Genomic DNA, 15,427 nt, shown 5'->3' with positions numbered 1-15,427 from the left:
GGGGGGGGGGCGGGGGACAGCCATGGAGGCAGGGAAGCCCAGGCACACTCAGCTAAAACGGAGAACCCCAAGGAAATGAAAGTGGGCAAAATGAGCAAAGGGCCTTGAACGCCAAGCTCAGGGCTCAGAACCCGAGCTCTACCGAGGCCTCCTTGGCAGTGACGGCCCTGCTGCCGACTTTCATGAGGGAGGCCTCAGTGGGCAGGCTACACTGGTGATGCCACTTTGTGTTTCCCTTTGTCCTGAATTCCAGCTGCCGTAAATGCCCCCGAAATGCCGCACATGTGGACGCTTCTCCCTGGCAGCGGTGGTGGTGGACCATGGCGGGGTGTCAGCCGCAGCCCCGGGGCGGGGGGGCATGGAGGGGAGCCCTACCACCCGCTGGTGGGTCTGGTGAGGGCCCTCGGGGCTCCCAGCCCGCCCAGACCAACACTGGCCTTAATTAAAAATGAGTCTCCTACAGGCTCCAAACCACCGCCCAGCCACCCCCTCCGACTGCTTTCAGTTCTGCTCCTGGGCCGCGTGCTGAGGCCAGCCCCACAAATAAAAGCCGTCACTTTTTTTTTTTTTTCCTCTCTCTTTCTTTCTTTCTCTCTCTCTCTCTCTCTTTTTTTTCTCTTTTCCAAAAAGAGAGGGAGGCAACCACAAAATCTTCTAAAAGGCCGTGACGTCACAGCCCAGGTGACCCCAGCCCAGCCAATGGGCCAAGGCCGCGAGCTGGCTTTTTGCATCCTGTGAGCTGAGGTTGGGTTGACACTGTGAAGGCCTGGTCCCTCAACCACAGAACCACAAGGCCAGGCCCTCAGCCGCCTTCAGGGCCCTGCGCGGGAGCTGGTTGGCTCCTGGTCCTCCCCACCCCCGGGCCGCCCTCGCACCCACTGGAGCCCGGGCTCTGCCGGGGGTGAGCCTCATTCATTCATTCCCCGTGGCGTGGTGTTGGGCCTGGCTGTGCTCTCGCTGCCCCGCGAGCTCCTCCGCCCTGGCTGCCGAAGGCCCCTTCCCACCATCTAATGATACACTCTGCATACGCTTCTGTTGAAAATCTGTGGCTAGACATTCCTGTGGGACTGGGAATCCAAATTCTTGGGTACAAACAGAAACTTACTTTCCTTGGGGATTTTTTTTCCTCTCTCTCTCTCGCTCACACACACACTCTCGCGTTCTTTCCTTTTTTCTTTTTCGTAGCAATAGGGGAAAAAAAAAAGAGACAAAACAAAAAAACAAACAAAAAGCGACACCACCAAACCCCCCCTTTTATTTTCAAAAGTAGCTAGGAAAAAATAAAACAACAGCCAACCAAGTCAATCCCAAGCCAACCCCCTGAAGGTCTGATTCCTCGCCTTCCTCAGAGAGGGGCATGGCATCGAACAGCATCTTCGATTCCTTCCCGACCTACTCGCCAACCTTCATCCGCGGTGAGTAACGACTGCCCAGGGCCCTGGGCTGATCCTTTTGGGTGGGGAGCTGTGGCCAGGCCCCGGACCGCGTCCCTCCACCGACCACCCTGGCTGCCTTCGAGTGCACGGCCTGCCTACCTCAATCTGCTGACTCCTGAAAGCCTGAGGTGGGGAGGGGGGTTGGTGGCCTCCGTGGTCTCCTGGAGTGGACTTTTGTGGGACTTTTATCCTCAGTTGGTAGGGACAGTAAGTGGTGGGGGAAATGGATGCCACAAGACCTCAGCAGTCGACTTCGAAGGGTCCTGGGGTGGAGAGGACATGGAGGGTATCCCTGTGACCTGAGGCTTCCTGCCTCGCCGACGGGGCTCCTGGGCCTGGCAGCCCTAGCCCCTGGCCCACCCGGGGAGCTCGGACCCTCCACCTGAGCTCAGGCAGATGTGGGCTCTGAGACACGCTCAGATCTCCCAGAGCCAGGCCAGCTTCTGGATATCTCTCTGAGGACCTCTCCCAGACTTTCCAAGTCATCCTGGGCTGAGGGAAGCAGAGGGAGGAGAAGGGGGCTACAGGCTTTTGAAAGAGCTTGCATAGCTCGGGGACGCAGGGAAACTGGCTGAGTGTCGGGGGAGCCGGCCTGGGGAAGGTTTATAGACTTGGCTGCAGGGGAGAAGAAAGTGTTTCTGGGTGGTTTTCGCCTCTGTTCGTGGCCTAGAGCGACCCAGAAGTTTGGGCTCTGTCTCTCAAAAAGGATAGGGTTCCAGAATCCCCCACTTGGAAACTCTGATGGAGGCTGGAACTCAGGGGGAGACTTTTCTTGCCTCTGCCTGGCTCTTAGGGCTGACTGACGAGCCCTGGCCTCAGAGAACCCCCTGCTACCTTCCTCCCCTCGCCCCCCAGCAGGAGTCCAGATGGGGCTGTGGCACCTGAGACTGGGGGTCCAGAGGCCCTGAGCTTGAGTCCCAGGTCGGTGGCTACCTTGCCCAGTCAGTGGCCTTAGGCAAGTAACATAACCTCTCTGTGCCCCATACGGAGGCCCCTCTGGCTGTGACATTCTGAGTGTCTGGGCCTGGGGATGGGCTGTGTGTGGGGACAGTGGCTCGGGGCTGTACACGGAGACAGGGTCTCCTCTAGAACAGAGGAGTGACTCAGAGCCAGTCCTTGGGAGGCCAGCTCTGGGCAAGGACGGAAGCGCATTTGGGTGCTTATTGTGTAAAGGTTTCTGCAGGGGCTTATATGAGGTGAGACCCCTTCCTCTCCGGAGAGAAGCTGAGGCAGGCTGTACGGCTGCAGATAGGGACTGAGGCGGAGGCGGGNCCGCCAAACCTGGTCGGGGCTGGTGACAAGCAGCAGCCTCAGGTCTGGGAGCTGACACCGTGGCTCCCTCCTTCAAGCAGCTCCTATTATAACGCTATTCCCTTTGTAGTCCCCGGAGCTAATTAAAGGCAGTCTGTGGCAAGAAAATAAGAGTTTATAAAAACCATTTGCCGGGTCTTTGTAATCTGTGTTTCTCCCTCCATGAGCAAGATGGAGAAATGTAGTGTTTAAAACAAAGGAATCCTGGGAGGCGAGACTAAGGAGCTGCCACCTAAGATGGCCCCGTGGAGCCCGAAAGATGGCAGAGAGCAGCACGGAGGGTGAGCGAGGGGAGAGCTGGTGGCTTTGGGCCCAGTGCGCGCCAGCGACAGGAGGCTGATTCGTGGTGGACAGGGACACAGATGTGCTTTGTAAGCCAGGGTCCCTGGGGACGGCTCCAGGTCTGGGGTCTGAGGTGTCTGTCCACACCGGCTGGCTGACCCCTTGTCTCCTGCCCAGCTCCATTCCCCATGTTCTGCTTACAGCACAGTTACTTTGGGGCATCTGTCCTCCGAGATTCACGGGGCTGCCGCTGCTGATTCTGTCCCCAGAGAGATCCAACCTTCTGGGTGGTAAAAGACTGGGCTCCACACCGCCCCATGCAGGGTTCTTAACCTGTTCTGAGCCACAGATCTTTCTGGAGTCTCAGGAAGCCTATAGACTCCTTCTCAGAATCACTTTTTAAGTGCATAAAACCAAATCCAAAGGACTATGCAGGAGACCAATCTATGGAAATCGGTACGGTTATCAAACTATCAAGAAAGCAAGTGGTGAGACCGTGACCACGTGCCTCTGTCGTGACACACGGAGCACAGAGAGCTCAGGAGCTCCAGTAACGGCCACCACACGGTGGTGACGAGCATAAATGGCATTTCCAGATCATCTGTGACAGCCCTCACGACACTGAAGAACATCTGTGATTTCCACTGGTGACAAAATCACTGTGGAAAGAGACTCTGCATTTTAGTTGGATTTTCATGGAAGGAAAGATGGTACATGTTCCCACCCCAGTGCACAGATATCCTGAATTCAATGCAAGCAGGACCTCCAGGCCCTACTGCCCCAGCCCCTCAGCAGGAGGCCATCCTGGGAGGGGGGCGTCTCAGGACCTCAGGATGTCACCCCTGGGGAGCTTTCAAACACACGGATTGCCAATTCCAAAACACACCTCAGTTCACTACGGAGAGGAGGTCTGGGAAGAGGGTGGAGAGCCGTTCTCACCGTGAAGGAGCGGGTGAGGAGGAAAGAGGTCGAGGCTCAACCCAGAAAGCTGGGAGACGGACGGCAGAGTTCCAGGCACCAAGATGGAAGAAGTGAGAGGGCAGGGGGGCCTCCTGGGGCACCCCTGGGCCCCCAGCAATTCTCCGTTCTTCCCCCTCCTCTTTTGCCAGGACCAGTCCCAGACAAAGGGTACTTATGCCTCTCTTTGATGAATGGAGATGCTGAGGCCTAATGGCTCTGACTCAGGTGTATTACAAGACGGTGGGCAGGTCCCTTCCTCGCGTTGGGCCTCGGTTTCCCCATCTGACAAACACAGGCAAGGGCCCTGAGGGTGCCCAAGGGCCCATCCACAGCTCCATGGAAGGCCAGCACCCTTGTCCTAAACGGTACGTGAGGCCCTTCTCTGGGGCATCCCCCTCGCAGCACACCCCTTAACTGCTCCCACGCAGGCATTAGCGCTCCCCACTGGGGTACCCTTCTGGGGAGGAAACTGGAGGAAATGGACCTGAACAGCAACATGCAGGATTTAGGAGACCCTGGGGAGGCAAAGGTTTCTACTTATCCAGTAATTCCACAAAAGCTTATCAGGGAACAGAGTATGGAGATTGAAGCTCGGGGCTCTGGAATCTGACTCAGTCCCTTGCTAACTGTGTAGCCTAGGGCAAGTCATTTCAGCTCTCTGGACCCGTGTCCCCATGGATAAAATGGGGGTGATGATTACACCAAACTCTCGGGGCTGTGGAGAGAATTAAATGAGCAGGGTGCCTGGCACAGAGTACGTGCCCCGTAAACATCCTCATTCTATTTCCATGAGCCTGGCCTTGCGCTGGGATCTCGGGTACAAGGGTGACTGGGTCAGGGTCTCTGCCCTTGAAGAGCTCAAGGTCAGGTGTGAAGAGAGATGAGTAAACTGAAAATTGCACTGGGGTGTGACCACTGTTATAATAGGGGGGAAGAGCGAGGGTCTAGAAGTTCGACGAAGGGGACTGGCCCACCCGCGGAAAGGGAGAACAATTCTCCTGGAGAAGTGACATTGAGGTTGGGGCTTGTGGGGTGAAGAAGTGACATAGGGGGAGAAGAATCCCAGGAGAGAGAACGGCCTGGGGCAAAGGTGTGGCGACAAGAATTAGATGACACTGGGCACCCCTGGGATGGCTGAAGCGATTAGAAGTGCTGGAGTGGACGGACAGCTGGTCTGTCGGGCCGCCTGTCCAGCCAAGATTCTCTCAGTGGTGGTTGGGTAGTTGGCTGGCAGCTCCTCCCCTGAAGACGCCTGGGAGAAATGGAAAATGGCCTCTCAGGCATGAGGCAGGCCTGGGTGGAGGCAGAAGCTGGACAAAATGGCGCCGGGCAGCTTTAGCCCAGATGGTCTGACTCAGAGGTCACCGGACAGGGAGGAAGCTGCCCAGACCAGAGAGGTCAGTCACTGTCCTTTCCTAAGCTCTGGGCAGTGGCCAACAACAGGGGACTCTCCTGGTGTTTGCACTGAAAGTCCCAAACCCCAGGCACCGCAGGACGGTGGGTCACCCTGAGTGGTGTGTCCATGGCAGCCGCCCCCTCCCCCGCCAGCCCTGGGTGATGAGCGGACTGACCAGACAGACCGCCAGCCATCCTGCGCCCACTATGGTGCTTACCTGGCGCCACGTCTGCTGGGCCCCTTTGACGGTGGCTCCCGAGGCCGCCCTGCACACACCCGTCTCCCCAGACCACCCTGTCTGTCCAAAGTGCCCCCCAGGGAGACATTCCTGGGAGCCCCCCACCGGCCGCAGGGTCTGGGCGGGCATGAGCCGGCCCCACACAGTGGGACTGTGTGTCCAGGCCTTACCCACGCCCACTACGGCAGCTGGCGGCCCCCAGCAGCCCCACTGGTCACATAGAGGGCCCATTGACGCCTGGGCCTTGAGGCTTGAGGTGGCCGCATCAAAGCTGAGGCTTGCTTGGTTGCCTGAGGGAGTGGGGGAGTTTACGGAGGGGAGGGGAGCCAGGAGAAGGATGGTCCTGCGCAAGAGGGCCTGAAAACCTGACCTTCTAGAAGGCTCTGAGAGGCAGGGGAGAGAGCAGCATCCTCTGATCCCAGCCTTGCCTCTGAGCCAGTCCAGACTACTCAGTAAGTAGGGAAACTGAGGCCTGGGCTCAGGGTTTGGCTGGGGGCAGAGAAGGGGCAGGTGGCCGAAACACCAGTCCTTACTCCTGTCTCCCGGAGATGCCTCATCTCCAGGCCCTTCCTCACATCCACCACCACGAGTGTGTCCCCCAGTAGCTGGGGAGTCTCATCCCATCTCCAAAACTGAGCTCAAACACCCCCTCTGCCAGGAGTCTTCCCCAGGACCACCCACAACCACCAAAGAGCCTTGGCCTCCTCCAAGCTCTCAGTCCCAGGGCCAGCCCTGTGCCCACCTTAGGGCCGAGTATCCTGCCTTACTTGGTGGAAGTAAGGGGAAGGAGGGAGGGAGGAAGGAAGAGCTCTGGCCCCCAGGGGAATGCCAGGCCTCCATCATTGGTCTGGAAATAGCGCTTCCAAAGGCAGCCCCCAACCCACCCCGTGTGAGGGGGGGCTCTGGGAATCGTGGGCCTGGAATGGAGTGAGATCCGGTCGTACCTTGAGAAGTCATAAGAACCAGAAACAGTGAGCCAATGCAGGAAAATAGTGGAGCTGGCAGACAGAGAGTGCCACCTTCTCATTAAATAGATGGGGAAACTGAGGTCCAAAGAGGAGGCTGGCCTCGTGTCAGGTCGAATTCGGCAGCAAGAAGCCAAGTTTTCTTGTCTACCCAGTGACTGACCTTCCACCTGGCACATAGCGTAGGAGTCAGACTGACCAAGTGTGAGCTGTTTTGTAGGCAACGCGTTAATGCACCTCTCTGAGCTCAGTTTCCTCCTCTGTGAGACGGGCTGGGAGCACTGACCTCCAAGGGAGCTTTCACGGAGTGGATGGGACCTGCCCTGAAGCCCCGTGCGGGGGCTGGTGGATAGCAAGGGCTCACTCAGCAGTCTGTCTCGGGCTGGGCTGGGGCCACAGCTGGGCCTCCAATTCCATCGCTTGCCGCGGCAGGTGCTCCCACATCTGGTTTTCACAGGGCCAGAGAGGGGTAAGCATGGAGGAGACTGTCGAGGGACTATAAGGTCCCTTGTGAAGAGCTCTCTGGGGCGTTGGTGGAGAAGAGGGTGTTCTTTGGGGACAAGGCAACATAGAATGTAGTTACAAGCCCAGGCTGCAGCCGGGCACTGCTACTTCCCCGCTGTGTGGCCTTAGACGAAGCATTTCACCTCTCTGAGCTCAGTTTCCTCATCTTTAAAATGGGGAGAACACACAGTAGCCAATTCATAGCTTGTTGGGTAGATTCAATGAGAATAAATATTACGGGCTTAATGCAGGGTCTGGGGTACAGTCAAGCCATCCGTAAATGCTGGAAACTATTGCTGTGTAATGCCCCCACGCCCTGCCTCCTGGGCAAGAGCTTGTCTGACTCTGAGCGGAATAGGGAAAGTGAGACAGCTGCCTGTCTCCCCTCAAGGACCAGCTTACTGGCCGCCCCCTTGGGGTGCCTCCCTGGGTCCTTCCCCTGTCCCCTCCAGGCCTTGGGAGTGCCCTGCCCCACCCTCACTCACCTCCCCCGCCCCCCCACACACACACTTGTGGAGAAGGACCACCCAGCGTTTCTTGCTAAATGGGTGGAGGAGAGGGAGGATGAATGAGCCAGCGAGTGAATGAAGCAGGGCTGACCAGGCTGGGAGGTTTCCAGCAGGCCCCCTCACTTCCCCCTTGGCCGGCTGGCTCATTCTTTGAAACGCTCTCTGGTGGGAGCCTGAGTGCTCCCGTCCAATCGGCACCGTGGCGTGAAGGGTTAGCTTCCTCTTTGGGGTTTTCTTTTGCGTCTGGGAAGTGTTTTTGGCAAAAGGTTCAGACTTACATGTGGGCGGAAAGGGTGGATGCCCATAAGTTAGGACTTGCAGGGGGTGACCAAAGTCGGCCCCTCTCCAAACATCCTTCACTGTGTGACCTTGTGACTAAATTCCACCTTGAGCGCTCAGCCGCTCCAGGGAGCCCATCTGGGTCCCTGTAGTCGCGATCCTCTGGTGCCCGTGGGCCTGCTTGGCGTGCTCAACCTTTGTTTATTTCATTTTTGAAGTTTTTATTTATTTCGATAATCTTTGCACCCCATGTGGGGCTCGAACTCACAACCCCGAGATGAAGGGTCTCATGCTCTGCCGCCTGAGCCAGCCAGGCGCGCTCCCCTTTGTTTAGAGGAGAGAGGTGGCTGGGTGCAGAGCAAGCCAAAGGTATGAAGGGAAGAGGAAACTCTGATGGAAAACAGGGTGAAATGTAAGGGGGTGGGGAGGAGAGGAAAGGTCCATTTTGGTCATGCCCCTGCCTGAAACTCCATTTGCCCGGGCGCTCTGTGGCTGAGCACCCACACCTCACAGCCCCAGGAAGTGCCCACCACACTGAGGGGTTCCCCGCAGGCCTCCCTCGGTGGACCTGAGTCCTGTGCTCTGCCCATGGAGGAAGTAGGGGCGGCCGGGGGCAGGGGTGCCAAAGGGTTCTGCACACCCTCCTACTTCAGGAAGATGGGTCAGGTCCAGGAAGGTTGGAGTGAGGAGCCCCATGTTAGGGGTGGTTGGGGGCCCAGGGGATAGCCTGGTTCCCCCTACAGAGCAGCCATATACCTTCCCAAAGAGGAAAGGAAGCCAGCTCCTGAGCACAAGGCCACTTTAGAAAGAAGACTGGAAGGAAAACACAAAATTGTCCTAGTTAATGCTACATGGTGCTATTAGGGCAGGGAGCCTTTGTCACTAATTAGCTGGTGATTGAGTGTTTTCTAAACCTGTAAACACTGAGCTGGGCCTCCTGCCAGCCCAGGCCCCGCTGGCCACCCCTCTTCTCTCTTCCTCCTGCCAAATCACCATGTCTGTCACCTTCCTCCGGGGCCCTACCTCTATAGGATGTAGAGGAAGGGTGTGGCCTGGGCTGGGCAGAGCCGTGCATACAGCAGGTACTCAGGAAATGCTTGTGGCCTACGTTGTGGGCCCAATCTGGAGACAGTGTTTCTGGAATGCCCAGGACTTGGGATGGGATGAGGACCAGTTGGCGCCACTGATCTTCCAATGGATATTTACTGAGCATCGACCGCATGCATGCCACACACTGTTCTGGAAACTGGGGATACAGGAGTGAACAAAAGGCAAAGATCCCTCCCCCCCTTCCCCCCTCCCCCCCCCACCTGCCACCACCATAGCCAATGTCCTAGTGACGAGTGGAAAGAGTTTGCCTCTGGAAAATGTCCCAGGGAGATAGGCCAGCACCCCTCTGGTCTGTGCCCTTCCTATCTATGTAGATTCTCAGCCTTCTGGGACTTCCATAAATGCTCCCATGAGCCCATTAAACCTTCATCACAGCGATCCCTACCTCTGTTGCAGAAATGAATACATGAACAGACTCAGTGAGGATATAACTGGCTAAAAGCAGTATTTAGGAGGAGAAAGGCAAAGAGGAAGGGATATGGAAGCCACATTTGTTGATGACTTGCTCTGTGCCAGGCCCCGTGTGGTTCCTTTGCCAGAGTATCTCATTTCACTTCACCTCTACAGTAATCCATGTAGTAAGGGTTAGTGTCATTAGAGATGGGGAAACTGAGGCTCAGCAAAGGGACGGGACTCACCCAAGGCCATGCAGCTAGCAGCTGGCGAAGCCAAATGCGTGTTAGAATCTGTCTGTCATCAAAGCCACCCTACAAAGCTCTTCCTTCTACCTGGCAGGCATCTCTTCTTCTTGAAGGCTCAGAACTTACCACCTCCATGGAGCCCTCCCTGACACCCCAGGCAAAGTGATTTATATCCTCCTCTATGCAACCGACGTACCTCTAGGTCCTTCTCAAATACTTCCAGAAGGCTTCGCAGGAAGGGTAGAGTCTGAGATGAGTAGGTCTGGGAAGGAAGGAACATTGGTGGTCCAGGCAGAATTAATGGTATGGGCTAAGGGACAGAAGAAGGACCACATAGAAGGGGTTTCTTAGAGATGGGACAGCTTGTGGGTCTTGTGGAGACGTTGAAGAGGAAGAGGCTGGAGGGGAGGTGGGCCAGGCCTAGAGGTCGGGCATGACGTTCAGGACAGGGAATCCAGGCAGGATCCAAGCTGGGCAGTGATGTGGGACAGAGCATCCCATGATGCACTGGGCCACCTCTGAAATAGGCCAGTGTAGACGTGCGCCTTGAGCGTGGGTACGTGTGTGAACAGAGACCACAGGGGCCCTCCCGCACTCACTTGCAAGCCCTATTTTAGTCACTCTCCAGACACACATCTGAGAGACTGAGGCATACTTGTTCTCAGGCACGTAGAGTGAGTGCTCCAAGGATGGGCACGTCTGTGGTCTGATGAGGACAAGGGCAATGGTTCAGAGCCGTCAAAACTCGACCCATCCCGGGGAGAATCCCAGCAACGGTGCCGGAGACACAATTTGCAGGGCACAGCGCAAAAGGAAAATACAGGGCCCCCTGTACAAAAATCATTAGGGATTTCAGGATGGCAGCCACAGAACATTAAACCGAGCATAGGGTTCTTCTAAGCACGGCACCGTGAGCAACTGCGTGGCTTGGGTGCCCAGGAAGCCAGCCCTGCCTAGAACAGCCCTTAGCTGGGGTGCCCTGGGCCTGGGAATAAAGCTCTGTCTGTTTTTCCTTCTTTTGTGTTTTATTCCTGGACTTGTGCAGGCTCCCGCGTTTCATGAGTCCACAACTTAAGAAACACAACGACTAATAAATCGAGCCTAGGGTAAGGTCATACCTTGAAGATTTTAGAAGCAGCAAGAACTAATTAGGGAGAACACAAATCCATCAACATCCCGCCCCACCTGCATTTTATGTTATAGACCTCCTGAAGGATCTAGAAAATTTAAAACTAAGCTGTAATCTCAACACCCAGAGAAAACCACTATCATCCGGTCTGTTTCCTTCCAGACTATTTTTCCCTGCGTCTGGTGTTTGCCTCTGGAGTATCTCTTCCCTCCATGGGTGAGGCCACGCGGAGACATACAACACATCCAGGAACCTCATCAGGAATGTTCATAATCATGATGCATGAACATCAGGCTACGTCTAGGAAGAGACTAGAGTAGCTCTGTCCAGCCGAACTTTCTGTGATGACGGAAATGTCCTAGGTCTGTACCGCTCGATGCTGTAGCCTCTTGCTGCGTGTGAACATTCGCACAGGCTGTCCCTCAAATGTGCCCACTCAGCCCCCAACTAGCGCAAGAGAGGGACCGAATTTTTAATCTCATTTCATTTTAATTTTTTTAATTTAAAAGCCCACGTGGGCACGATAGCTACCTTGTTGGGCCACGCGGATGTAGGAGAGTATCTGCCCGACTGCTCACCCGGCTTTATCTCTTGGAATGAGATGATGGACTTTTTCTTTTTCCAACCCGAAATGTTTGAAAAACCTTATACACAACAAGCCCGGATTGCCTTCGTCATCAGAAAAAAAGCTACTAAAGATTTTAAGTTTGTAATACATTCAATGTACGGGGGGAAAACACTTTAGATTTTTAAAAGTGAATCCCTGGGGAAGATTGATCCTGGCAGAATGAGATCTATTTTTAGTTTCCTATCAGTGTTCAGAAAAAGAATGTGGGGTTTAGAGTCAGAACCTGTGGGTTTGTCTCCCGGATCCGCCACTTACTGGCTGTGTGGCCACTTGACCTCCCTGAGCCTCAGTGTCCTCGTCTGTGACATGGGGATATTGACGCGACGGACCTCCCCAGGCTGCTGCGGGGACTGAACCAGACAGGGAAGGCAAGGGCACAGGGGACCCGCGGAGCGAGGGAAGAGCTTTAGGCAGATGATTTCTGCGGGGGTGGAACCGTGCAGCTCTGCGAGGGGCACTACTCACAGTTCTCGCTCGCTCGGCTCTGTCTGCCATTTCCTAGAAACCAGGAAATGAGGGGGGCATCTCCCACCTTGTGTTCAGCAGATGGTGTCAGGTGTGGAGCAGAAAGAAAGGGGCTCTGTGACCAAACAAGACTGGGGAAAGCTATATCAGACCATGTTCAACGTAGTATTTTGCGAAGGACTTTTCAGAGCCTTTAAAATGCTGAGGAACACAGGTTCCTCTGCGGGCAGGTGTGCTGAGAAACCCACTTTGGGAAAAGCTGCTCCAGGGAGAGCTATTCAATCCACCCAGGCTCCAGGCCCCTGGGGAATTATTTTTTCAAGGACAGAGGAAAAGGTTTCAGACTTGAAAGAGAAATTAGCTGGATCCTCAGTGCAAAAAGGAAAAGTACGAAATTGGAATTAATAAATGTGGAATTGTCTAGGAAATAGAATTATAACAACTCAGCTCTGCAATAGTTATAATATAAGCAGCAAACCCTCACATATAGCTCTTACTAATTCCGGGCACGATGTGCTTTATCTATCTCTGCTCACTGAGTCCTCACAACCCGTAAGACAAAGGCTATTACTAAATCAGTTTTATAGATGAAGAAACTGAAGGCCAGAGAGGTTAATCCACTGGCCCAAGGTCACCCAGCTGGGGTTCCACGCCAGGCAGCCCACATCTGGAGCCTGTGCACCTCACCACAGTACCGTAGCTATGAGCTAATCGAGGTCTTCTCGATGAAGGAATATTCCTTCCCCTCCACCGGTCCCCTTCCTGGAAAGAGCTGGTAGCACTCCACAAGCCTGGTCAATCAGAACCACTTTCTTGCTGGGTGAGTCAAAACTGGGCTTCAGTTTTCTCATCTGAGAAATGGACCATTGTCCTTCGAGGGCCAAAGAGGGGAGATTGTAAAGCACAGTGCGTGGTCCATTTAGAAGGCCCTTGAGGCATGGTGGGTCTTTCTCACAGGGGCAGAGATGGGGAATTGAGGCCCAGAGAGGGCATGGAGCCACATGGCCGAAATGGAGCTTGGGAAGCACTCCAAAAAGCCAGGCCAAAATCCCATGGGGTCCAAGCAAAGGGCTTCTTGCTCATCTGGCCGGGGCCTGTGTTATCCTTCTCATAACAGCACTGTGAGCACTTTGGCAGGGGCCTCTCCCTCTGGGTTCCTCTCTCCGGGCCCCCAGCTCTCTAGGGGTCCCTCCCACCGAGTGCAGGTTCTGTTTGATCCAGCATCATGCCCACGCCTCCTGGCCTGGGCACCTTGCAGAAGTCCCCTGGAATTCCCCTCTCAGGTACCCCATGCGGGGTGAGGGGCAGATACACACACCTGCCTCTGTCCCCGTTTAGGGACCCCACGCTTGCCTGGTGGTCATTCCTCTGCCCTGACTCGCCTCTGACATTGCCTGTGCCAGTAGCGGGCTCGACACTTTACGTACATCCCCACTAAGGTTCACAACGCTACGGGGCAGTGTTTTCTTCCACGTTTGGCAGAGGAGGAATGTGAGAAATGAAGGCCGTTGTCTGAGGTCATGTCGTTTAGAAGCAGTGTCTCGGGGCTTCAAAGCCAGGCTCTGCCCACCCCTTCCACAGGCACAGCCCAGTGCAGGAAAGGCAGATCCCAAATACCCGTGATCTGCTATGCACCCCACACTTCCCCTGCACCCCTGCATGTCAGGGGCTTTGCTGCTGGGGTGGGAGTTGCGTGCCTGACCCTCATATCCGAGCTGGGTCCCACCCTCAGGCAGGGCCGGCTTCTCAGGATGCAACCCACGGGGGCGGCACGGGGCTCTGAGCTCAGAAGGGGCCCCCACGCTTGGGTTAATGCACTGCAGCGGCCATATTGAAATTCTTAACAATTTTCTCTTTGGATTTGTGCTTTGTAAGTGAAGTTGGATGAGACAGAGGAGCCCGCGGGGACTCAGGGCCTGGGCTCAGTCCTGCCCACCCTCCCACAGGCGGGGCTGGGTGTGAGTGTGGGCATGGGGAGGACAGGTGCACATGACCCATACACCATCACAGGGGGGCGGATGTCTGTGAGGGTCTGCACTCGCCCCCCAGTGTCCCCATGTCCACGGGAGTGCAATAGCAAATAGCAAATACGAACATCATGACAAGTCAAGAGATACCATGGAAGAAAGCTAGGAGCTTTTTTCCTGTTGTTTCAACAGGGGCCCTATATTTTCATTTTGTACTGAATGCCACAAATTGGGAAGCTGGCCCTGCCTGAGAATTGGGGGGACAGGTGGGGCCCCTGAAGGTATAGCACAGATGGCAAGGGAGCCCAGACTCATGCTGCATTTCTTCCACGTGAGAGGAGTGACAGCTCCTCGGGTAGTGTCCTGGAGTGTCCTGGGCTTTGTCAGAAAGAGAAGACCCAGACAAGGGCCTGGGGACATGCAAGCCCTTCCAGTGGTTGACTTGAGCTGGGCAGTGCTGCCTGGGGCCGCTCAGGGGTACACACCAGTTCAGACTCCCAGGGCCGCCCCCTACCCTGAGCAGAGGCTAGCCTCGCAGCCAAGCACAAGAGGGGATCTGGACTTCTCTGCCCTTCCTGGCTGGGCCAGGCCCCAGGCTCACAGTCAGCCCCCTGCCCCAGGGAGGCTTGGCCCAGAAGAGTGGGCTGGAGGTGGTGGGTGGGCACCTGATAACTTCCCTACCCACACAGACAGTGGCTGGTCAGACGGGCACCTGACCTGGGCTTTTAGGTACATCACGGCTGATGAAAAGCTCATAGTGGCCCCTACTGACTGGGGGAGGCAGGACTATGGCTCAATCAGTGACATCCTGAACTTGTGATCAAGCTGTGGTCAAGGTTGGGGCTCAGTTTGTGCCCATTCGGGGGCTCAGAGGAGGGCCTTGCATGTCTTGTTCACAGCCAAGCCCCCGGAGCTGAACCAGGTCTAACTCATAGGATGGGCTCAGGAAACACAGGCGGACCAATGAGTAAGGAAACAGTCTGCTCAGGGATCCAGGCCCTGGACCGCAAGAGGATCTGCACTTTCAAACCGGCCAGACCCGGCCTCTCTGCTCTGCCGCTCCCTCCCCCACGGCTAGTCGCCTTCCCTTTTGCTTAGTTTCTTCATCTGCGCAATGGGGACAATGACAGTACAGAGAATTTGCTAAGACAGTAGTTCAAGTGCTCAGCTCTACCTGCAGCCCATGCGAAACGCTCCGTGTGTGAGAATTCATACGATTATATTAATGCTGAGTATTCACTCTGGCTCTCAGACCACAGGCTTCAACATTTTTTGCATGCTTTTCTATGGTTTCCGATTTTTTCCAGTGTGCTCGTATCAGAGCTGACCCTTGAACAACGTGGGTTTGAACTTCAAGGATCCACTTATACGTGGATCTTCCCCCCATACACACAGCACAGCACTGCGGAAGTATTTTCTCTTCCTTCTGATTTTCTTGATAACATTTCCTTTCCTCCAGCTTCCTTTATGTGTGGAATACACGTGACATACAAAACACGAATTGAAGTTTATGCGTCAGTAAGGCTTCCAGTCAATAGTAACCAAGTTTGGGGAGAGTCAGAATTTATTTGCAGATTTTCATATGCTGCACAGGGGTCAGCGCCCCA

The sequence above is a fragment of the Ursus maritimus genome, unplaced genomic scaffold, assembly GCF_017311325.1.
Source record: "Ursus maritimus isolate PB19 unplaced genomic scaffold, ASM1731132v1 scaffold_32, whole genome shotgun sequence".
Classification (NCBI taxonomy): Eukaryota; Metazoa; Chordata; class Mammalia; order Carnivora; family Ursidae; genus Ursus; species Ursus maritimus.
The sequence above is the reverse complement of the archived record's forward strand: the minus strand, read 5'-3'. Positions refer to the sequence as shown.